Source organism: Mus musculus, chromosome 2 (genome assembly GCF_000001635.26).
Source record: "Mus musculus strain C57BL/6J chromosome 2, GRCm38.p6 C57BL/6J".
In the NCBI taxonomy this organism is placed as follows: domain Eukaryota; kingdom Metazoa; phylum Chordata; class Mammalia; order Rodentia; family Muridae; genus Mus; species Mus musculus.
In genome coordinates this window covers 16971315-16996321 of record NC_000068.7, presented here as the reverse complement: position 1 = coordinate 16996321, position 25007 = coordinate 16971315, and the positions used below count along the sequence as shown (strand labels likewise).

General features: G+C 38.9%; 1 long non-coding RNA gene and 1 pseudogene across 1 annotated transcript in view; both read left to right on the top strand.

Annotated features, from left to right (window-relative positions):
* Nucleotides 1-25007, top strand: part of 4930515L03Rik (RIKEN cDNA 4930515L03 gene) — a 95049-nt gene that overhangs the window by 17405 nt on the left and 52637 nt on the right. The window lies entirely within an intron of this gene.
* Nucleotides 16473-17702, top strand: Gm13326 (predicted gene 13326; annotated as a pseudogene).

Here is a 25007-nt window from a genome sequence, read left to right as displayed (position 1 = left end):
TAAGACACACATAATAACAAGTGACAGAATTGGGTTGTCTGTGAGCACAGGTCCCAGCAATGGTCGGGAGCTGTGCACTCCTAGAACTCTTTAGCGCTTGAAGAGATAACAGCATCGGTATGTGCAGAACCTTTTCTGCATCTGATATTCTTCATCTGTTAATGTGAATTCAACTTAACTCCCCATCCTGGATACTGAGATCCTGTCATTTAAGACATCATGCAGGCACATGAAAGACAGAGAGTCAAAGATTGCATGATTTCTATCACAAATGTAAGAAAAATTGTTCCACTGATCGACTTTGAGAGCAGAGGCTTCTTGCCAGAGACTGACAAATTGGGGAAATGGGGAGGGGAAACCTCAACCAGTGGTATATATATATATATATATATATATATATATATATATATATGTATATATATATATATATGTGTGTGTGTGTGTGTGTGTGTGAGTGTGTGTGTGTGTGTGTGTGTGTGTGTGTGTGTGTTTGTAGTATATTATTATGATTAACATTTAGGTTGATTGTTCATCCTGGCCACTTCAGTACTCATCATTCTTGAAAATGGTGTCATTCTCCTGGAACTAGAATAACACCAGGGCATTCTTTGATAGGAAAGGTTAATTCTATTGTTCTGTAGCACAGCAGGGTGAGTATACATTACAATAATTCTCTATGTGATATCAGAAGGCAAGAATGTGCATGTAGTCACCTTATAGAAATACTAAAATGATGGCATGTTCATCATATTTAGTCAATCACTACTCAATTACAGACATGATTAAAGACATGTCATTTCAAAAAAATATGTATATATATATATATATATATATATATATATATATATATAAAATACTTTTGCCAATGGGGAAAAAATAATAGACTGAAAAGAGTTATTCAAAAGATTCGGTTGCCATTCGGGTTGTGAATTTTAATCTTAGAGAAGTGGAAAGCACAATATCTTTATTATACTGACAATCCTGGTAAAATTCCACTACAATTCAGAGCAAGGAAACAACCTTGAATTTGAAGGAGGGACACTATTGAATTCTGGGTATGTAATGATTCCTTAGTTCTCCAAAAGAGGGTAAATACAGCTGTAACCTGAAAAAAATCCAACTCTATTTGGGCAGCCCCATGGGAATACCTGGTCTAGTATACATTTCTTAATGCCTAAAGTCAGAGAGGCTATTCTGCCAGCTGAAATGCTATAACAAAACATTGTAGAGTATTTGGGGAGCTGTTTTTATATAATAGTAATCCAAAAGAGTCCCACTCAAACAGCTCCCTAGTGTTCCTGGGTAATAGATAGGTGGCAATTATTTCTCATAGTCTGTAGACTGGGTATGTGAGACTAGGATACAGTGTGATAGTGGCCATCTGCTAGGAGCTAATGGCTAACTTTAATAGTGTCCTCACATGGACCTCTCTGGGACCCATGATCAGAGTATGATCTTAATCACTAAAGCTTCAGTCTATGACTTAATCATATATTACAGCCCCACTTCCTACCACAGCACGAAGGCTTATATTTTTCTTTTAAAATATTTTTATTGAGAATTACATATATTCATATAAACTGTTTTGATCAAGTCCACTCACTCTCTAGCTCTTCCTTCATATTCTTCCTCATTAAACTGTTCTTTCAAATTTATGTGCTTGTTTGTTTTAACTTGTGGAGAGCCGGTACGTGCTGCGAGCAATCGCGTGCGTGCCTCCAGTAATCTCTGAGGAGAGCCGTTTGTGCCGTGAGCAATCGCCATTATAAGATGGCGCGGGCCTCCCCTGTGTCTAACTAGTAAACAAGCCTTGTACGCAGGTGCGAGAGTGAATTCACTCCTAGTCACTCCCATTCTCAGGGTGTAATAGTGGGGTGATGGGCAAGCAACGAATCAGGAGCTGTCACGCCATATCAGGTGCTGAAACATCACGCTGCGGGTTATAAAAGCAGCACCATTTTCCCAGTTCGGAATCTTCCTGAGAAGCAAGCAATAAAGCTCTTGCCGCGGAAGATTCTGGTTTGTTGCGTCTTTCTTGCCGGTCGAGTGGGATGCAATATTAACTCACTGAATTACCTTAATGATGCCAGTCTGTTTATGAGTATAATGTCATCTGTTGAATCATGGTAGACTCTCAGGAGCCTCATCCATAAAGAAAGTTGATTCTCCCTCTTCTCACAGCTATCAGTCACCAATTGTCCCCTAACTGTGACTGAGACTTCATGACTATTTCCTTCTTCCATGCTGGAATTTTGTCTGGACTGATGATGGGAAGGTCTTACACTTGCAAACACTGTGTCTTATGCAAATTTCTTTGAGGCCAAGAAGCATTGTTTGCTATAGTCATCTACCAGCCCTGGCTCTTACAATCTTACAACCTTTCTGTCTTCCACCCACTTCTGTGAAGATCCCTGAACCTTGAGATCTGCATGTGTACAGTCTCTTATTATTTGAATATTGAACAGTTGTGAACTTATGTCTTGATTGCTATCTATTGAAAAAAAAGTTCTTTAATGATACTTGTGAGATATACAATTCTATGTGGATAACTATTAGTCATTAGGAGTCAAGTTAATACTATGTCTAGTTGGCAGAATAATAGTATTAAGTTCTCCCTTAGGGACTGAGACCTGTTTAGCTACAAGTGTTCAGCTTCAATAACAGTGCCAAATATGAGCCCCATCTTGTGGAATAAGCCTTAAATCTAGCCAGAAAGTTGATTAGTCCATAGCATTTGTGCCACTGTTACATGAGTGGGTTTGTCTTGTCATGCCAGTTGTTGCTGTAGTTCATAGGGTTCACAGCTATGTAAAACTGATAGATTATGATTCACCCCCAGTAGTATATACCATATGCTACTAAACAAAATAACAGGTAGGGTACAAGGTTCCAGTCAGTACCAGATTGACTAGTGGTCTATGATTCAAGTATGTGCTATCTGCAGCAATATTCTTTCTATCAATTTCTGGGGAGTAACCATGAACAACAGCAACATAATGTACAGTTTCGACTTACCAATACTTCCAAAAGAAGTAACCTATACCCAGCACTGGGTTTTTAATTTAATAGTAAGTGAAGTAGTATCTAGGAAATAGATTAAATGGAGTTGCCCTATAAAAGGAGATTAGTTACACTTAACATACATATTTGGAGATGGAGACACAAATGTTTGGCTACAAAGATAACATGAAAGGAAAAGCCAATACCACTAGAATTTATGTTTGTCATCAGAGAAAAGAAACTGTTTTTGTCCAACCTAGGATTTTGGGGGTTTGTGCATCTAGTCTTAAAACTTTGAAGTTTCTTAGAATCACATGTAAGGCTATGGTTGTATGTATTTTACAATTAATGTTTGCTTTTCAGAGTTCCAGGGACAGATATCCCATCTTGTCATTGTATGCCTAGAAGTTAGTTACATTGTAAAAACTTAAACAAAAGGCAAAGTGATTAAATAGCTTAAGAGTTGGCCATTTGAGTTTGCCAGATATAGCTATCACAAATTAGGAATTCATGCTAAATTAAGAATTATCTAGTTAAATTTGAACTTATGATAGACAGTGATGACAAATACTACAAGTATCCCCATTGAAACATTCAGTATTCACCTGCAACTTAAATTTAACTGGTTGTCATTTATTTTTATTTAGCAATGCTGTTACCAATCTATCAAAAGAATAGTTCTATGCTACAATAAGTACTTAGTAATTATACGTTGAATGATTGTATTAAAAGATATCTTTTAATTATCTGAATATGAATGAACTTAGCTTTGGGCTTGAAAGGAAAAAATACTCACTTTTAGATTCCAGAGTGTTTTATGTACAGATATGCCTTGGACTAGACATGCTAGTGTCTGTGTGTGTGTATGTACATGTATGTTTTAAATTCTGTGATATCTGGTCATATTCCGTGTCCATAGCTTGAGAAATCATGAATTTCTGAACAAAAATGCAACATATACTAATTTTTAATAAATTATGATTCTCAAAGAAATGGATGGCACATTCTGATAAGAATGAAAAAGTATGGAAGATGATAAAGCAACCTTCTTAAAAAAAAACAACTCTACTCTCAAGGCACCAACAAAGTAATAAGAGAAAATGTTGCTTTTTCTCATTCCTCTTCCTTCTCTCCTACCTATCTGAAACTTAGTGGCTGATGATATTCATACAGGAAAAGAGATAAGTGGATGTCAGTTCTATTTCTATCTTCAATTCTGGGAGGATGTTTGATTCATTCAGCACATGACATTTCAAGGCCTCAGAGTTCTGCTAATTTTTGCAATTTCCCACACTAAGTAACCTGGGCATTCCAATCCCCTGGGATTGAGGAAAACTCTTTTAACAAGGGCTGTTTACTTGAACACATTAGTTTCTGAAGCCACCTTTCAATTTACTGTTTAGTAGTGTAAAAGTGCTGGGATCATAATATTGGGTATTTTGTAAAAGATTATCTTTGTATTATTCGAATGCTGATTTCTGTGGCAGGGGAGACTAGGGCAGACTGGACTTTGGTATGGTTATTCATACTGCTACATCATAATCTGTGTATTTTGTAAACACTCCATCTCTCACCTTCTGTTTGATTTACTAAAAAGCTGATAGACTTTAGCAAAGGCAGACAGTAGAAGGTAGGAATTCTGGAAGGGATAGAACTCTGGTCTTACGTGCGTTCGCAACCGGCCAGGAAAGACGCAACAAACCAGAATCTTCTGCGGCAAAGCTCTATTGCTTACTCAGGAGCAAGAGAGGAAGAGCGCAGCAGAGAGAGGCAGAGAGGAAGAGAGAGAGAGACGCAGAGAGACGCAGAGAGAGATGCAGAGAGAGGGGCAGAGAGCAGAGGAAGAGAGCAGAGGAAAAGACGAAGAGGAAGAGAAAGAGACGAAGAGATGAAGAGACGAAGAAGCGAAGAGAGGGAGCGCCAGAAGCCCGTCCCTTTTAAGGAGAATTATACTCCGCCTAGGACGTGTCATTCCCTGATTGGCTGCAGCCCATAGGCCTAGTTGTCATCACGAGAAAGGCAGAGCACATGGCGGGAAAACTGCCCCTGCACATGTGCAGATTATTTACTACTTAGAACACAGCTGTCAGCGCCATCTTATAATGGCAAATGTGAGTGCGGCTCCCCACACTCTGGGAAGGAGTTAGGCATAGAAGATTAAGAGCCAAGATGCAGAAGTCAAACTTATGAAACTCAAGAGAGGTAACCAGCCCCCTGGCAGATATAGACTAGTATAATCATGTTAATTGAGTTATGAGCTATTTGGGGATCAAGCTTAGCCTAAGGCCTAGGCATTAATTCATAAATAAATACACCTTTGAGTCATTATTCAGGACTTGAGGTGGACATAGACAAACCTTAAGTAACACAAAAGGCAGTAACAACTAGGATCTCAAGAAAAACAACAACAGAAAAAAAGCAATAACAATCACAGCAAAATCTAGGCATTGCTTATAGTGGTAAGCAAATGAACACAAATTTGAAAATTTGTCTTCAGTCCAGGAAGAACTGCATGAATGGCTGGCTATTTTTAATTTGCAAGTGAAAAATCAAATCTCCACTCAATGTTCTGGGGAGACATTGTGCAGGGATCTTTTGGCTGGACCAAGCAGGGGCTTTACTTTGAATGCAGAAGAACTATCTGGTCCCACTAAATCCTATTATGTCTGATGCTTGGTATGTTTGGTGAAGCATTCCATATCTTTGCACAGGAGTACTGAGCTAGAGTTTGGTGTCATGTTAAAAAAAATGGGACTTTATTTTCATGTCTCAGACATATGTAGACATGGGAAGATTTTTAAAATGTGTTTTAGCCTATGTGTCCTCTGAATGATCGGCATTCACTTATCTATGAGCCTATCTGCCTATGGCCTTTCTTTCACCAGAAGTATTTGGATCAGGATTAGGGTTGAGAATGGTAGCACACACCTACTGTAGCCTTAGCATTTGGCTGGAGAAATAAGAATCAAGAGTTCAACTACATCCACTGATGCGGCAAGTTTGAAGCCAGAGTGAGACCCTGTCTCAAAGAAACAAACACAAAGGAAGTAAACAAAAAGTTTAAGACAAGGGTCTTGGAAATTTGGAATATGGGCAATGAGACTGCAACAGTGAACTGAGTGATTAAGTTGAAAAGTCAAACAATTGGAGAACAATAATTAAAACAATGAAGTATACGAGGAGACAGATTTGCTCAGAGAAAGATGGAAGGGATTAAACTTCTTCTCCTCCACCTCTCACGGTACTAATCCAAGACGAGAAGAGGGAACACAACATGGCTGGTGGCAAAGCTGTGGCTTTGCTTCATGCTCTGGGGGTTAGTATATCTATAAAAAGTTCTTATTTTACTTCGGTTAATAATACAAGTTTCTGTTCTCTGTGACTGATTCCTCGTGCTGTCTTGCTGGGAGCCAGTGTGGCCTAGAATAAGTTGAAGCAGGACACAGCATTGGATATAGAGGTACCTTTAAAGACTGATTTGGATATAGAGGTACCTTTAAAGACTGATGGTCCTCAGATATAGTTTTAAAGACTTTTCATCTCTGGCCTTTAAACTTTAGCTGAGCTGAATGCTGTCTTCTAAAATATCTTAATAACTTTCTTATCCTTCTTCTCTAATGTAATCATTCCTGGTTTTTTGTATCTTTTTTTAGGAAAATAGATCACATAGTTTTTCCAACATTCTTTTTTTTTCTTTACAAAAGTTCACTAAGTTCCAACATAAATCCAAACCATAAATTGAATAAGAAGTTTACACCAAAGATGTTTACATCAAGAGTAGTTATCTAACTAGACATTTATTTTCCATCACTAACTCCACAGGTTTACTGAGAATTAAAAAGTCATACCACTTGTGACTAAGTTATTGAGGCTCTGTATAAAATAACATAGTCAATATTTCTTTTCAATGTGATACTGGCACATTGTTGTTTATTGTAGTACTGTTTACAATAGCCAATTTAAATATTCTAAGTTATGGACTCCACCTAGGTGTCAATCAACAGAGGAATAGACAAAGAATGTAATTAATACATATAATGGATTCTTTTTTAGCCATAAAGAAGTGACCCCTGTAAAATATGAAGAAGGTAATTTTTATTCTTAACCCTTTTAAAATTAAGGTCTTAAGATGTGGCAGTGTAAGTCATAATTCTGGAACTATGGTAATTTTTTTTGTTTTGTTGTTTTTAATTTATTACTTTATTTATTTTTATTTTTATTAGATATTTTCTTTATATAAATTTCAAATGCTACCCTGAAAGTTCCCTATACCCTCCCTCTGCCCTGATCCCCTACCCACCACTCCCCCTTCTTGGCCCTGGCATTCCCCTGTACTGGGACATAAAAAGTTTGCAATACCAAGGGGCCTCTCTTCCTGGTGATGCTACATATGCAGCTGTAGATACAAGCTCCGGGGGTACTGGTTAGTTCATATTGTTGTTCCACCTCTAGGGTTGCAGACCCCTTCAGCACCTTAGGTGATTTCTCTACCTTCTCCATTGGGGGCCCTATGTTCCATCTTATAGATGACGGTGAGCATCTACTTCTGTATTTGCCAGGCACTGGCATAGCCTCATATGAGACAGCTATAACAGGGTCCCTTCAGCATATGCAACAGTATCTTGGTTTGGTGGCTGATTATGGGATGGATCCCCAGGTGGGGTAGTCTCTGGATAGTCCATCCTTTCCTCTTAGCTTCAAACTTTGTCTTTGAAATTCCTTTCATGAATATTTTGTTACCTTTTATAAGGAGGAATGAAATATCCAATCATTGGTCTTCCCTCTTCTTGATTTGCTTGTGTTTTGCAAATTATATCTTGGGTGTTCTAAGTTTCTGGGCTAATATCCACTTATCAGTGAGTGCATATCTAATGACTCATTTTGTGATTGGGTTACGTCACTAAGGATGATATCCTCCAGATACATCCATTTGTCCAAGAATTTCATAAATCCATTGTTTTTAATAGCTGAGTAGTACTCCATTGTGTAAATGTACCACATTTTCTGTATCCATTCTTCTGTGGGACATCTGGGTTCTTTCCAGCTTCTGGCTATTATAAATAAGGCTGCTATGAACATTGTGGAGCACGTGTTCTTATTACCAGTTGGAACATCTGGATATATGCCCAGGAGAGGTATTGCTGGATCTTCTGGGCATATTATGTCCAATTTTCTGAGGAACCGCCAGACTGACTTCCAGAGTGGTTGTACAAGCTTGCATTCCCACTAGCAGTGGAGGAGTGTTCCTCCTTCTCCATATCTTCCCCAGCATCTGCTGTCACCTGAATTTTTGATCCTAGCCATTCTGACTGGTTTGAGGTAGAATCTCAAGGTTGTTTTAATTTGCATATCCCTGATGATTAAGGATGTTGAACATTTTTTCTAATGCTTCTCAGAAATTCAGTATTCCTCAGTTGAGAATTCTTTGTTTAGCTATGTTTGCCATTTTTTAATGGGGTTATTTGAATTTCTGGAGTCCAGCTTCTTGAGCTCTTTGTATACATTGGATATTAGTCCCCTATCAGATTTAGGATTGGTAAAAATCCTTTCCCAATCTGTTGGTGGCCTTTTTTTCTTATTGACAGTGTCTTTTGCCTTACAGAAGCTTTGCATTTTTACGAGGTCCCATTTGTCAATTCGTGATCTTACAGCACAAGAAATTGCTGTTCTGTTCAGGAATTCAAGGAAAGATCAGGAATTCAAGGCCCATACCTAAACATAATAAAAGCAATATACAGCAAACCAGTAGTCAACATCAAATTAAATGGAGAGAACCTTGAAGCAATCCCACTAAAATCAGAAATAGAGAAGACTTCCTACTTTCTCCCTACCTATTCATCATCTAACGAGATGATCATGTGATCTTTGTCTTTGAGTTTCTTTATATAGTGGATTATGTTGATGGATTTCCATATATTATACCATCCCTGCATCCCTGGGATGAAGCCTACTTGGTCATGATGGATGATCGTTTTGATGTGTTCTTGGATTTTTTTAGGGAGGATTTTACTGAGTATTTTTGTATTGATATTCATAAGGGATATTGGTCTGAAGTTCTCTTTCTTTGTTGCCTCTTTATGTGGTTTAGGTATAAGAGTAATTGTGGCTTCACAGAATGAATTGGGTAGAAAACCTTCTGTTTCTATTTTGTGGAATAGTTTGAGAAGAGTTGGAATTAGGTCTTCTTTGAAGATCTGATAGAACTCTGCACTAAACCCATCAGGTCTTGGGCTTTTTTTGGTTGGGAGACTATTGATGACTGCTTCTATTTATTTAGGGGAAATGGGACTGTTTAGATCATTAATCTGATCCTGATTTAACTTTGGTACCTGGTATCTGTCTAGGAAGTTGTCCATTTCATCCAGGTTTTCTAGTTTCGTTGAGTATAGCCTTTTGTAGTAGGATCTGATGATGTTTTGGATTTCCTCAGGTTCTGTTGTTATGTCTCCTTTTCCATTTTTTATTTTGTTAATTAGGATACTGTCCCTGTGCCCTGTAGTGAGTCTGGCTAAGGGTTTATCTATCTTGTTGATTTTCTCAAAGGACCATCTCCTGGTTTGGTTGATTCTTTGAATAGTTCTTTTTGTTTCCACTTGGTTGATTTCAGCCCTGAATTTAAATATTTCCTGCTGTCTGTTCCTTTTGGGTGAATTTGCTTCCTTTAGTTCTAGAGCTTCTAGGTATGCTGTCAGGCTGCTAGTATATGTTCTCTCTAGTTTCTTTTTGGAGGCACTCAGGGCTATGAATTTTCCTCTTAGGACTGTCTTCATTGTTTCCCATAAGTTTGGGAATGTTGTATCTTAATTTCCATTAAACTCTAAAAAGTCTTTAATTTCTTTCTTTATTTCATCCTTGACCAAGTTATCATTGAGAAGAGTGTTGTTCAGATTCCATGTGAATGTTAGCTTTCTATTATTTATGCTGTTATTGAAGATAAGCCTTAGACCGTGGTAATCTGATAGGATGCATGTGACAATTTCAATATTTTTGTATTTGTTGAGGCCTGTTTTGTGACCAAATATATGGTCAGTTTTGGAGGAGGTACCATGTGGTGCTGAGAAGAAGGTATATCCTTTTGTTTTAGGATAAAATGTTCTGTAGCTACCAATTAAATCCATTTGATTCATAACTTCTGTTAGTGTCCATGTGTCTCTGTTTAGTTTCTGTTTCCAGGATCTATCCATTGGTGAGAGTGTGGTGTTGAAAGCTACCACTATTATTGTGTGAAGTGCAATGTGTGCTTTGAGCTTTACTAAAGTTTCTTTAATGAATTTGGGTGCCCTTGTATTTGGATCATAGATATTCAGAATTGAGAGTTCATCTTGGTAGATTTTACCTTTGATGAGTATGAAGTGGCCCTCCTTGTCTTTTTTGATAACTTTGGTTTGGAAGTCAATTTTATTTGATATTAGAATGGCTACTCCAGCTTGTTTCTTGGGACCATTTGCTTGGAAGATTGTTTTCTAGCCTTTCACTCTGAGGTAGTGTCCTTTTCTCTGAGGTGGGTTTCCTGTAAGCAACAAAATGTTGGGTCCTGTTTGAGTAGCAAGTCTGTTAGTCTATGTCTTTTTATTGGGGAATGAGTTCATTGATATTAAGAGAAATTAAAGGAAAGTAATTGTTGCTTCCTGTTATTTTTGTTGTTAAAGTTGGGATTCTGTTCTTGTGGCTGTCTTCTTTTAGGTTTTTTGAAGGATTACTTTCTTGCTTTTTCTAGGGTGTAGTTTCCATCCTTGAGTTGGTGTTTTGCCTTTATTATCCTTTGAAGGGCTGGATTCATGGAAAGATATTGTGTGAATATGGTTTTGTTATGGAATACTTTGGTTTCTCCATCTATGGTAATTGAAAGTTTGGCTGGGTATAGTAGCCTGGGCTGGCGTTTGTGTTCTCTTAGGGTCTGTATAACATCTGTCCAGGATCTTCTGGCTTTCATAGCCTCTAGTGAAAAATCTGCTGTAATTCTAATAGGCTTGCCTTTATATGTTACTTGACCTATCTCCCTTACTGCTTTTAATATTCTATCTTTATTTGGTGCACTTGTTATTCTGATTATTATGTATCAGGAGGAATTTCTTTTCTGGTCCAGTCTATTTGGAGTTCGGTAGGCTTCTTGTATGTTCATGGGCATCTATTTCTTTATGTTTGGGAAATTTTCTTCTATAATTTTGTTGAAGATATTTGCTGACCCTTTAAGTTGAAAATCTTCATTCTCATCTACCCCTATTATCCGTAGGTTTTGTCTTCTCATTGTGTCCTGGATTTCCTGAATGTTTTGAGTCAAGATCTTTTTGAATTTTGAATTGTCTTTGATTGTTGTGCTGATGTTCTCTATGGAATCTTCTGCACCTGAGATTCTCTCTTCCATCTCTTGTATTTTGTTGCTGATGCTCGCATGTATGGTTCCAGATTTCTTTCCTAGGGTTTCTATCTCCAGCGTTCTCTCCCTTTGGGTTTTCTTTATTGTTTCTACTTCCCTATATAGGCCTTGGATGGTTTTGTTCAAATCTATCACCTGTTTGGTTGTGTTTTCCTGTAGTTCTTTAAGAACTTTTACCTCTTTAGCAGTGTTTTCCTGTATTTCTTTATGTGAGTTATTAAAGTCCTTCTTGATGTCTTCTACCAGCATCATGAGATATGATTTTAAATGTGAGTCTTGCTTTTCGGGTGTGCTGGTGTATCCAGGACTGGCTGAGGTGGGAGTGCTAGGTTCTGATGATGGTGAGTAGTCTTGGTTTCTGTTAGTAAGACTCTTATATTTGCCTTTCACCATCTTGTATTTCCTGGAGTTCATTATTATAGTTGTCTCTCATTGGAGCTTGTTCCCCCTGTGATTCTGTTAGGCTCTGTCAGCAGACCTGGAAGTCTAGTTTTCTCCTGAGTCTCAGTGATCAGAGTACTCTCTGTAGGCAAGCTCTCCTCTTGCAGGGAAAGTGCACAGATATCTGGCATTCAGCCCTGCCTCCTGGCTGAAGATGATGGCCTGAAACAGGTACTGTCCCAGAAGCTGTGTCACTTCTGCCTGTCCCAGAGCTGTGTAGCTTCTGTAGTCCACACTCTCACCTGAGCAGACTAGTCTCTGCGGGATCTGGGACCTGAGAGGGCTACCCAACCTGCTCCTTCAGAGCCTTCCCAGGAGGACACCTCTCCTCTGGTGGGGAAAGTGCCCAGATGTCTGGAGCCTGAAATGGGGTCTGTGCCAGAAGCTGTGTAGCTTCTGCCTGTCCCAGAAGCTGTGTAGTTTCTGTAGTCCACACTCTCATTTGAGCAGACTAGTCTCTGAGTGATCTGTGACCCAAGATGGCTCCCCCACCTGTTCTGGCAGAACCCCCCCGCCCCCACCGGGCGGACACCTCTCCTCTGGCGGGGAAGGTGTCTGGAAGTCTGGAGACCGAAATGGGGTCTGTCCCAGAAGCTGTGTCACTTCTGCCTGTCCCAGAAGCTGTCCATAATCAATATTTTATCTTCTGTCCTTGTACTTACAATCAATTGTTAGATCCCTTTTATAACCTTTGGTTAATTGTTTTACAACTTCTTGGAATGTGTTCTAGGTTGTAAATGCCTGCTTTCTATATCAGAAACAATTAACTCATGACACATGAAGACTAGCAGAGTTCTAATTGCAGTTTTCATATCAAAGAGGGCTTTAAAAGCAGTCCTATTAGAAATGGCTTAATGATCACTAGTATAATTTTAGGAATTCTTATAGGATCATCATTAAGAATTAAGAAACCATCTATTTGTCTATACAGCATCACTACAAGACAGTACATCTTTGTTGATCTGCAGAAATCTTTCCAAAAGGGTGGATTAATACCTAGAGTTTGTTATTCAAATTTAATAATAACAGGAAAGGCATATTAATAGCAGTACTCTTTCGTAAAATGTATCCCTGTTTGGTCTTGACAGAAAAGGGCTCATTCATTGGAGTTCACAGTCCATGATCTCAGGAAGATCACCTGCTAGTTTTTACCATCTTCTATATGGCTTCTGGCACTGTCTCAGCTTACCTCTACATTTGATTTCTTCTGATAGTAAAATTTGTTTATAGAGTTGGATCTTCCTAGGCTTCCAAAAGCTGTACCTGTGTACATTTTTTCCAGAAGGTTTAACCTACTTGACCTAAAGAAAATCCATTTGAATCATTGATCTTGTTAGTTTAAGCCATTGTTGGAGCCACAGGGAAAAGATCTGCTCTTAATAGAAAAGTCCAGTCTGTCAACAGTGTCCATTAGTCACTAAGAATGACTCAACACAGCACATTATTTCTGGTGTACCAGAATGCCAGGAAATACCACTACTGCATTGATTGTACTTGGCCAGGTTCCCGTAGATTGTGGGCAGTAGTTGGGGCTCATCAGATTTAGAACACTTGATCTACATTGAAGCTGGGAAGCCCTCTTTAGTTATTTTGGCAAGTAGATAGGTATGTCAATAAAGGAGCTTCAATCTATGTATGCCATTGTATCCTACACAGTCCCAGTGGTTGACTTAATTAGGTGATAAGGGAATGAATAAAAGACAGGCAGACACACAGAGACACATACAGAAAAACTGGCTTTAGATGAAATGTACTTGCTATTATAGATGGATACCAACTATGCAAGCAACTTGGAACCTCAGTGTGTTTGTCATGTTCTATGTTGTAGTACAAGAAAAGAAGGAGGTAAGGAGTTGGAATAGTGTTTGGCTATAAACATCCAGGAGCCAGAAGTTGCAGTTGCTGGGTTTTGTGTGCACTGCCAGCGTCTGTACACTGACCAGAGTAAGAATCTTTTGTCAACTGCAAGCCTGACCCAGGAAAGGTTTTGACAATTCCCATGGGTCTGAGACCGTGGCCCTTTTCAATAATGCCTTCACTCAAGACTTCATACACTCCTCACACTTCCTCTAAGGGGTTCATTTAACAAACTGCATCACATTTATGTGCTGCCTTTCCAGAACAGTTATATGATAGCTTAATTCTATTGGGATGTTGCTCACTTTTAGAGGTCCTTCGCTAATCTGCTTATCAACTGTCATAACAAAACTTCACAGAGAATGTGGTATAAGGAAGACAACGTTACTTCTTAGGGTTATAGAGACACTGATCTTGTTGTGAGGATACCACTCTCATGACATAATCTAACTTTAGGTCTGAAGGCTGTGTTTCCAAACACCACTATGTTAGGGTTAGGGCTTCATCATGTGAATCTTTGCACTGTAGACCCTGAGGGAAAAAAGGAATTACATTCAGGAATTCCAAACCATGGAGAAAGCATGAAGGAAATTGGATTTGTGGGGCCCTATGACCTGGATAGAGCTACTTATATTTACAGAGGTTCCTTCCCTCTGGTCTATCCTTCATCCTGTCTTTCTTGCAGCTTGCATGTGTCTTAGCTACATTGCCATTGTGAATTAGCTTGCGTTTCCCATTGAGGTTTTCATTCTGGTTCTTAATATTTTCCCATTTTGCTGGTACATCTTATTCTTCTGTGAAGCAGTTTTCATTTAACTGCATTGAACAAGTGCTTAAAAAGTTGCCTTCTTGAGAACTTGAAACATTTCATAACAATCTTCGGCTGTGGTTCAAAGGTATTCTGGAGTGGACAAATGTACTTCTACATTTTCATTTATTTTTCTTGGTGGATGTTTGACCTGTGGTTTCACTGCCATTTTCTTATTGACCACAGTCATTCACAGTAACAACCCAAGGTTTGTCAGCTCTTCTCTTCTATGTTTTCCTTGAGAACTATGGCACCTATTTCATAACTATCCAGATTTGTGTGATAGCCCATTTCCAGGGTGTTTTCTACTTCTCAATTTGTATAATTTGGTAGTCATGAAAATGACCAGCCATTTGATTTCTCAAGTAATTACAAAGACTTAAATTTTTTAGTGTACTACCAAATACCACACAACTCAGGTTGCTAGGTTAGTAAAGTCTGTTTGTGTATTAAAACAGGCTATCTATCTATCTATCTATCTATCTATCTATCTATCTTATGTTTGAGTATTTTGCCTGTGTGTAAGTGTGTCCACCCCATGCATTTAATGCCCTCAAAGGATAGAAGAGATCATATCTTCCCTTAGGACTACAGTTAGCAAATGTTGTGAGCAGCCCATCAGGTACTGTACATCAAACCTGGCTCCTCTGGGAGATCAGCCAGTGTTCTTAAGTGCTGAGCCATTTTTCTGGCTCATGAAATAGGTCATTCATCTAAGAATTTATAAATGATTAAGGTTCCGTGGCAATATCAATGCACACTAAAGCTAAAACTAACTAAATTTGCATATAATCATGTGATGGTAATAATAATAATAATAATAATAATAATAATAATAATAATAATAATAGGCAAGAAGAAAGTGATGAAACAATGTTTCATCAGCACTCCCAGTGGGCAGAGGTAGCATAACTCTATGTGGAAAATAATCATTCAGAGTCGTAGAAGCCCCAAATGCAGGGGCCCTGAGGCTGGGGCATGCTTGATTTATTTGAGGCATTATAAACTGAGCAGAGTAATCAAAGAAAGGAGGCCAGAAGTGCTGAAGAGTTAAAAAGGCCAAAGAAATGGAGTTCAATATTTCAAATCTGAGACATTTTCCACAAGATGTTTTAAATGACTGTCTCTAGCTTGTGTCACTATTGTTGCTTGTTGGGACAGAATATCATAACTACTCTGGTTCCAGTTTAGGTTCCCTGCTTCTTGTTTTGTAGCATGTATAAACAAATCGCTGCCACATGATATCTCCAGCATGAATGGCTCCACCATGATTTCCTTGCTGTGGTGAACTGAAATCTCCCTGAATCCAGGAGTCAAAGTAAACCTATCCTCTCTCAAACTGCTTCTGTATGGTGTTCTGTTATGGCCATGAGAAACATAAGTAACGCCAAGGGACTGATAAGCCCAGTGCGCTCTCTCTCTCTCTCTCTCTCTCTGCTATTACACAAGTCTTATTTTTACCTCTTAGCCCTTGACCTTGATCTTCCATGGAGAGCTTTTGTCCTAGAGTCTCAAATGACTCATTCCTCTTGAGTGTTTACACAAATGGTCTTTCCTCAGAGAAGTCATCCTCCCAACCTTTCCCATCATTGTCCCCAATTCATTGTGTTACTGCTGTGGCTGCCATTGCTTTTTAGCACTCACAGATCAGCTTCTGTCTTACTATCAGCTGCAGCTCCACAAGGCTTAGTGTTGTGATTGATTTTCTCACAACTTTCTCCTCAGTGCCTGGAAATTTTATCAAGCACCACCTAATACTTGTTGAATAAATAACTGGATAAGTGAGTGTTAATGCTCTATTAAAATAGGACAAAACTGATTAAAAACTTGAATAGTCATAAGAAAAGAGTTAACGTAAATGTTTTGAAAAAAAGTATGTGAATCTTGAAGTGCTTATGTTTGTATGTAGATATGTCTACCTTAAGGTATGTCTTGTAGCTCTGCTCATCCCTGTTCCAGAGACAGCCACAACTTCTTGTGCAGTGCTAGCCTCATCCCGTAGACAAAATGGTGAAGGTCTGTGTGAATGGATTTGGCTGTATTGGGTGCCTGGTTACCAGGGCTGCCATCTGCTCTCCACTTGACAAAGTGGAGATTGTTGCCATCAATGACCCCTTCATTCACATCAATGACATGGTCTACATGTTCCAGTATGATTCCACCCATGGCAAATTCAATGGCACAGTCAAGGTCGAGAATGGAAAGCTTGTCATCAAACGGAAGTCCATCACCATCTTTCAGGAGCAAGATCCTGCTAACATCAAATGGGGTGATGCCAGTGCTGAGTATGTCGTAGAGTCTACTGGCATCTTCACCACCATGGAGAAGGCTGAGGCCCACTTGAAGGGTGGAGCCAAAGGGTCATCATCTTTGCCTTTTCTGATGATGCCCCCATGTTTGTGATAGGTGTGAACCCCGAGAAATATGACAACTCACTCAAGATTGCCAACAATGCATCCTGCACCACCAACTGCTTACCCCCTCCCCCAGGCCAAGGTCATCAGTGACAACTTTGGCACTGTGGAAGGGCTCATGACCACAGTCCATGCCATCACTGCCACTCAGAAGACTGTTAATGGTCCCTCTGGAAAGCAGTGGAGTGGTGGCTGTGGGGCTGCCTAGAACATCATCCCCTCATTTACTGGTGCTGCCAAGGCTGTGGGCAAGGTCATCCCAGAGCTGAACGGGAAGCTCACTGGCATGGCCTTTCATGTTCCTACCCCTAATGTATCCATTGTGTATCTGACATGCCTACTGGAGAAACCTGCCAAGTATGATGAAATTAAGAAGGCGGTGAAGCAAGCATCTGAGGGCTCATTGAAGGGCATCCTGGACTACACTGAGGACCAGATTGTCTCCTGTGACTTCAACAGCAACTCCCACTCTTCCACCTTTGATGCTGGGACTGGCATTGCTCTCAATGACAACTTTGTAAAGCTCATTTCCTGGTATGACAATGAAGATGGCTATAGCAACAGGGTGGTGGACCTCATGGCCTACATGGTCTCCAAGGAGTAAGAAACCCTGGACCACCTTCCCCAGCAAAGACACTGAGAGCAAGAGAGAGGCCCTCGGTTGCTGAGGAGTCCCTATCCCAACTCGGCACCCAACACTGAGCATCTCCCTCACAATTTCCACCTCAGACCCTGATAAGAGCAGGGGCTTAGAGAGCCTTTCCTACTCTCTTGAATGCCATCAATAAAGTTCACTGTACCCACACAAAAAAAGTTATGTCTTGTAGATATATCTACAAGATAAGACATACCTTGTAGATATGTATACTTTAAGGCAAGAGGAAAATACACAATGAAAATGAACTGTGAGGAAGGGAACGGGATGGTGATCAAGTGTGGGGAGAGAGGGTATGGGAGAGGGCTGGAAATGAGATTGAAAATATGTAGCAGAGAATGGCCTAGTTGGACACCAATGGGAGGAGAGGCCCTTGGTCCTGTGAAGGCTCTATGCCCCAGTATAGGGGAATGTCAAGGCCAAGAAGTGGGAGTGGGTGGGTAGGGGAGCAGGGAAGGGAAAGTGTATAGGTAACTTTTGTGATAGCATTTGAAATATAAATGAAGAAAATATATAATAAAAAACTAACCAAATAAATAAATAAATAGGTCTTCTCTTCTCTCTCTCTCTCTCTCTCTCTCTCTCTCTCTCTCTCTCTCTCTCTCTCTTTGTGTGTGTGTGTGCAATTTGGCTAGCAATAGGATAATTGTGTGCCCAAGTTTGGGATGGTTTAGTTTATTGCTACTGTCCTGCTATAATTATTAATAGCTCTCTGACCTTTCTTCTCTCTAAAGTGTTCCAGTTTAGATGATGAATTATATGGTCATTGGTGATTGCAGAAGACACATCTGTAACTGTAACTCACCAACAGACTTGTCTTCACTTTTAATTTCAGACAATTTATCTCTTCCAACTCATGCCCTTTTCACATAAAAATCTGACCCTAAATTATACAAGGCCTTTTCCAATAAAAGAAATTAGAAATTATTCTAATTTGTCGAAGGGAGTATTTTTTCAGCATAAATTTGTTTCCAAGTGTGCCAGAAAGGAAAGCCAATGTTCCTTGTCATCCCTATGAGAGGTATAGGAAATAGCTGGATTCAACTGGGATGGAAAAAGCCGGCTCTCTGTTGATTTCTAAGGCCAGGCTTTTATTACTATGCAGGCCACAGTGTGTTCTTTGCTGGTCATCCAGGACATATATCAATAAACACTGCAGCTGGACAAAAGAAGACAGCACAATGCATTGTCCGTGGGCAGTGAGTAAACTGTTTCTCTGAAGGAAGGGGCAAGCAGCTATTTTCAGCAGTCATTCACACAGTCTGTCCGAGAGGAATAGGATTAAAAAGTCTTTGAAGTTCTCTTTTAACCTTATAATAACATCTCACCCACGTTCAATGTGGATGAATTTGGAAATCTTCTCTGGAAGTGATTGATCTTTTCCCCTCTCAGTGATGTCATGGATGGAAAACAGAATTTTCCTTGGACTCCCTTGTGTTCTAGTGTCTCCTAGAAGGTCTTTGGTCTGTTAAACAAAACAAAACAAAACAAAACAAACAACAGCAGCAGCAACAGCAGCAGCAGCAGCAAAAACAAACCCCTCTGCCTCTTTCCCTTCCCCGCGTCAGTTTTTTTTTTTTTTTTTTTTTTTTCTGGACCATGGTCAGCACATATTTTGTATTGTTGCTCTATCTCTGAAGTCTTTCATACACACCAGTCAACCATTGTTATTATTTAGCCATATCTTACTGGGGTAAACACCAAATTACTTTATTTTCTCTGATTATTTTAAAAGCTGTCAGGACCCATTTTTTTCTCCCCAGAAGTCTCATTTAAACTGGAACTAATACTAAATTTACTAATGTTTTCCACCATTCAAGGTACTCAGTACTTGACATTAATTTTTGAATGAACAAGCAAACTTTTCTATAAACTTGACTTATCTTAAAATATCAATGACTACCTCCTGTACTTTACTGCTTAACAAACTGACTTCCTTTGGGGTAGGGAGATCTCATACTATGTAGTGTTTGTCTCCACCAGCAAGAGAAACTGAGGTCAATTTCCAGAACTCATATAAAAAATAAAACACAGCAAATGAAAACAAAATATTAGCAAAACCCAGGTATTTTTGAACCTGTAATTCCAACACTAGAGATGCTGGGATAAAAGGATTCTAGGATTTATTGACCAGTTACATCAGTCAAATTGAGGTGGTCCGGGTACAGTGAAAGACTGTCTCAAAAGGAAAGGTGGAGAATGATTGAGGAAGGCTCCAATGTCAGCCTCTGGTCTCCACCTTGCACATGGACACAAGTACACATTTACAAAATTGATTCCCTTTGCTAATAACTATAATGGGGATTGATAGATAATTCTTGGTTAAATTAGGGGACACAAAGCTTTTCTTAAGGTTTTTGCTGTGTAAGCAGTCAAGCACTTTCCATTTTTCCCTTTAGCATTTGCAGATAAAGACATGATTTATTCTGATGTCATCATTCTGAACCTAAAATAAATGATGTTTCAGTGAGTGAAAAGCAATAAAGCTTGTGCATAAGTTTAATAAACTCATTTCCATCAGAAGTTTGTTCATTTAAGTCTAGAAATGACTCAAAGAAGAAGCAAATATAGAATGAATGAATAATAGGATGAAATAAGTACCTAAGAATATTTGATGTAGTTCCATAGGAGAAATTGTATATAAATGGGATATAGAAAGCAATAAAAACACCTTTCTCCAAACAGCATCCTTTTGGAGTCATATAGCATGCATTCTCATCTCAGAAGAGCAGAAGGGAGGGGACAGGAAGGGACAGAAAGAAAATATTAGTAACAGCTTGCTTTTTTATGTGTTTGTTTTTCCAGAAGTCTTTTAATGCTACTTGGACTCAATAGTAATTATTACAATCCTCATGTTCCAGGAATTAACTTATCCCTAATCAATGGTGCTTTTATAGTAAATAACCAGTGTTCTTCATGAAGCTTATTCTCTTTAAAAGTGATGGCCATTGCTCATAAATTGCAAGAGCCCAAAGTTGCTATAAAATCCAATGCTTGTTAGTTCAGAATTAGGACATTGATTAGAACTATGAAGAAAAGCTCTTGGGTCTAATAATGGTCTGGTACAACAAGTCTTCTATACAGGATGCATTTGCATGGCCAAGGAAGGCTGTCTAGACAAAAATCTGAAGCATATTTTGTTTCAACACATAGACATTCATTTTCTAGTGCTAGAGAAAGCCAACTAGGGCAAATGAAAAGAAATGCTTCATGCATAAACAATTTACCATAACTTAATTTGGATGTAGTTTAGAACCTTTTGATAATATAATTGAAGATGGTTTCTTATGGTTATTGTCAAGAAAGAAGAGGGAGGCAACTTATACATGAGAGACCCTTTTGAAACAGTTCTACCTGCCAGAGACTAAGATATCAGTGCTGGGAGCAGGAAACTGCATCACTTGTTTTACAACAAATCTAAACCCAAGACCCATATGTTTCCATGGACATCTGTCAGCTATCTCTTCCTGGAATTGGAAGAATGGTAGAAAAAGTTTTGTGCTTCCCAGAGAGCAGTAAACCAACCCAAAATGTAGAAAAGTAAAAAGATGAACGGCAAGCAGAATTTATTGAACAGATGATGCTCATTAAGTTAACGGAGTTTTGAAAAGAAGCGTGTTGATGTGAATAATTTACTCACAAATTCTGTGTATTCTAAATTCACAAGGAAAAAAATCCCAAGGCCAAAATCCTTCCAGTATTTCGTCACCATTGTCTAGAACTTACCAGAAAAATACAGTAGTCAGCAATTTAAACCAACCCATAAATATGTGCCAAAAATAAAGTCTAGAAAGAAGAACAGAGAGAGCATGAGCACAGGAGGCCAGCATAAGGCATCATGGGAAACAGAATCCACCAACAGGTTCACAGTGGAGAAGGAGGACTTAAATTTCTTCAGCTGCAGGACTAGGCTGCTTTGTAAAAACTGCTTTTCAATGTAGCCTCTATATGTATGTGTGGTTCACCTAATGCGTAAACATTTTAGTTAGTCACAAATATTACTTTGTTTAATTCATCTAATTGTTCTAACTGGTTTTATAATTGAATCATATGTCCACTTCCAGAGTTTCATGTTTGCTAGAGTTTGGATAGGATTCTTCCTTAGAGGCCCATGTGATAAAGGTCTGGTCCTCTGTTTTCACCTCTGTTGTTAAAATAGGATGGGGTACCTTTAAGAAAATGGGCTCAGTGGGGTGTCTTACAGGTGTTCTGTTGAAAAGGAGTATAGTATACTGGTCTCTCTCTCTCTCTCTCTCTCTCTCTCTCTCTCTCTCTCTCTCTCTTCATTTCTGGCTTGTGTAGTAAATGGGCATCCTCTGTTGTGATTTGTTTCCATGATATATAGACCACTGTGCCACTGGACTCACAAAGCAGCAAGCTCCAGACTGGCTTGGACCAAATCTCTTGTGAGCCAGTGCAAGCCCTTTCAACTTTTACAATTCTTTGTATTTAGCATTAAAATATCATCAGAAAGCTGACCAACATAGGCTTCATTAGAAAAATTGTAAGACCTGGTTATTATAGGTCTGCATTTTCTCATAGCCTGGAGCTGTGTTGATGTAGTTTGTCACCTTGGTTCAGGAAGAACAGGTGCAGTGATAAGCAGGAAGGCAATTAGCTGGAGGCTCACAGACTAATCTGACCAGAACAGAGGGTTCTAGGGAGAAAACTTTGAAAAGATCAGTTGGAAACAAACTGAGGGCATTTGGAAGGTCAGGACAAGCAATTTGAATTTAATCTGATAGGTTCTTCACACCATGTTCCCACAGTGGGTTTTTATTTTGTGAAGAGTCGATGTGTTCTGAGGTTCAAATCAAATAATGTCAGGCTTTCTCTATTTGTGCAAACCCAAATTAATGAAGGCAGACTTTTCCTTCTCATCATTTGTGAAATTTTCGATTCGGTATTTTTCTTAAATATTTGATATACATTCCTGTGAATTATTTGTCAGCACACTGTAATCAGTCAACATCATCATCATCATCAACAACAACAAAAGGTGAAAAATTTTGTATCTCAAACATAGACAAGTGGATAGGTTTACCCTAACAGCCTTTCTTGCCTTGGGAATTTGTTCTTATAGTGTATGGTTTTTATATATTTTCATAATAGTTGACTCATATCTCTGAGTTTATTTAAAGAAAAAGATAGAGTTTCATTTAAAGAAAGTAATAAGCTTTTAGAAGAAGGATTAATGTGTATGTATGTGTTTGTGTATATGTGTTCATGGTGTGTGTGTATGTGTATATGTGTATGTGTATTTCTGTGTATATGTCTGTGTGTCTCTATGTGTGTGTATGTGTCTCTCTCTTTTTCTGTCTGTCTCTGTCTCTGTCTCTCTCTGTCTCTCTGTCTCTCTCTCTGTGTGTGTGTGTGTGTGTGTGTGTGTGTGTGTGTGCGCGCGCGCGCGCACGCTCACGCATGCATGCAGACATGCACGCTTCTGTGCCACAGTTTTGGGGGGTCAGAAGATAGCTCCATGAAGTCAATTGTCTCCAGCAATGTTAATGTGGGTTCTAGAGACTGAATTCAGGCTGCCAGGCTTGTGTAACAAATGCCCTTACCCACTGAGCCAGCTTGTAGGCCAAGAGAGCAAAAATACTTTGAGCCACTATCAAGTAATAATGAATTCCTTAACTGAAAACCTTTATTTTACTCTCTCAGTAAATGGTACAGGCTCGAGGCAAAAAGCTCTGGAGAAGATGTGCATGGTAGATTTATAGCTATGAAGTGCAGCACTAACATTTTCTCCCTCCTCCATCTGGAGCTAGAGTCCTTTTTCGTATCATTTGAGTACCATGACTTCCACTTGTTCTTGAATTAGCCTAGAAATACTGATGGCAGGTAACTGCAAGCTGTTGACTGTTTTTGCTCTTTTTATATTCATAGTTTAATAGCACAGCATGATGGTTCATTTTAACTGTAACCTTGACAAACTCTGGAATCACCTGGGAGAAAAGCTTCAGTGAAAGAGTCTAAAGCCATTGGTCTCAACCTGTGGGCCATGACCGTTTTGCGGGGTTGAACAGGGATTTCACAGAGGTTGCCTAAGACCATTGGAAACCACAGGTATTTACATCGCGATTCATAATTGTAGCAAAATCATAGTCATGAAGTAGCAACAAAATAACTTTATAGTTAGGATCACCACCATATGAGAAACTATATTTAAGGGTCACAGCTTTAAGAAGATTGAGAACCAGTGGTCTAGATCAAGTTGGCATGTCTATGCATGAGTAATAAACGTTAAAGTTGGAAGACCTGTCACCTGTGGAGCATTCTAATCTTATCATCCATTGTCTCTAGAGAAGCAACTATATCCTTTCCAGGGCAGGATATAGTCAGAAAATGGAAATTCAGGTCACCATTACTGTTTTTCATCTTAAGCTGGATGAAAGACCTATGAGTATTGTTCCTTACATAAGGTCTGAGAGTGGTATCATCAATGGGAGGAGAGGCCCTAGGTCCTGTGAAGGGTACCAGTATAGGGGAATGCCAACACTAGGAATGGGTGTGGGTGGGTTGGGGAGCAGGGGGAGGGTAGGAGGGGAAAGGGGACATTTGTAAGGGAAACTAGGAAAGGGGATAACATTTGAAATGTAAATAAAGAAAATATCTAGTAAGAGAGAGAGAGAGAGAGAGAGAGAGAGAACCTATTTGAAGGCCTTAATTCCTTGGGGCTGTGCCTTCCAAAGCATGCTGTCTCTTGAGAAATGCTGGTCTCTTCTGCTTCTTGGCTGCTGTGTGGTGATCAGTTTCCTCTACAAAATATGCCTATCATTATGTGCTGGGTTATCACATTTAGCAAAACAACTGGCAGTGGACAGGGATCACCAAAATTATGAATGAAAAGTAAACCTTTCTTCTTTTTAAGTTGATTATCTTAGAGATTGTCATTATAGTAATGGAAAGCTGACTAACAGTGACAAGAGTAGCATCTAGTTCATAGAACTGTAAGTGATGACTGTAAGTACAAAATCCTCTCTATATAATACCCAATGCATTGCAAAATAAACAGTAATAGCTACTATCAATAAGTAGCACAAAACCTTGAGGTTTAGAAAATTAAACAAGACCATACAGCTAGTAAGTGATATAGACAGGATTGGAATTCTAATTGAGGTGACCTAGGTAACACCAGTGTATAAGCTTAATTCAGGGGTCAATAATACATTGTGAATACATCAGCCAAACTAGAATTTTAAAATGTATTAACCAAGAAAAATTTTTAATTAACATTTAAATAGTTTACTTTGAATAAATATTTATGATTGATCATTTAGATATTATTTTCATGATGTTTTGGAAACATAATAATCGTTATCGACAAGTTGCTAAAATATGAAATTATGTTCACTGAATCCTTATAATACAAGAGAAGATTCTAAGGAATGATTCTAAGAGGCTTACTAGTGCATACTAGTTTGGTCTTCCCATAAGAGCTAAAAGTGTATT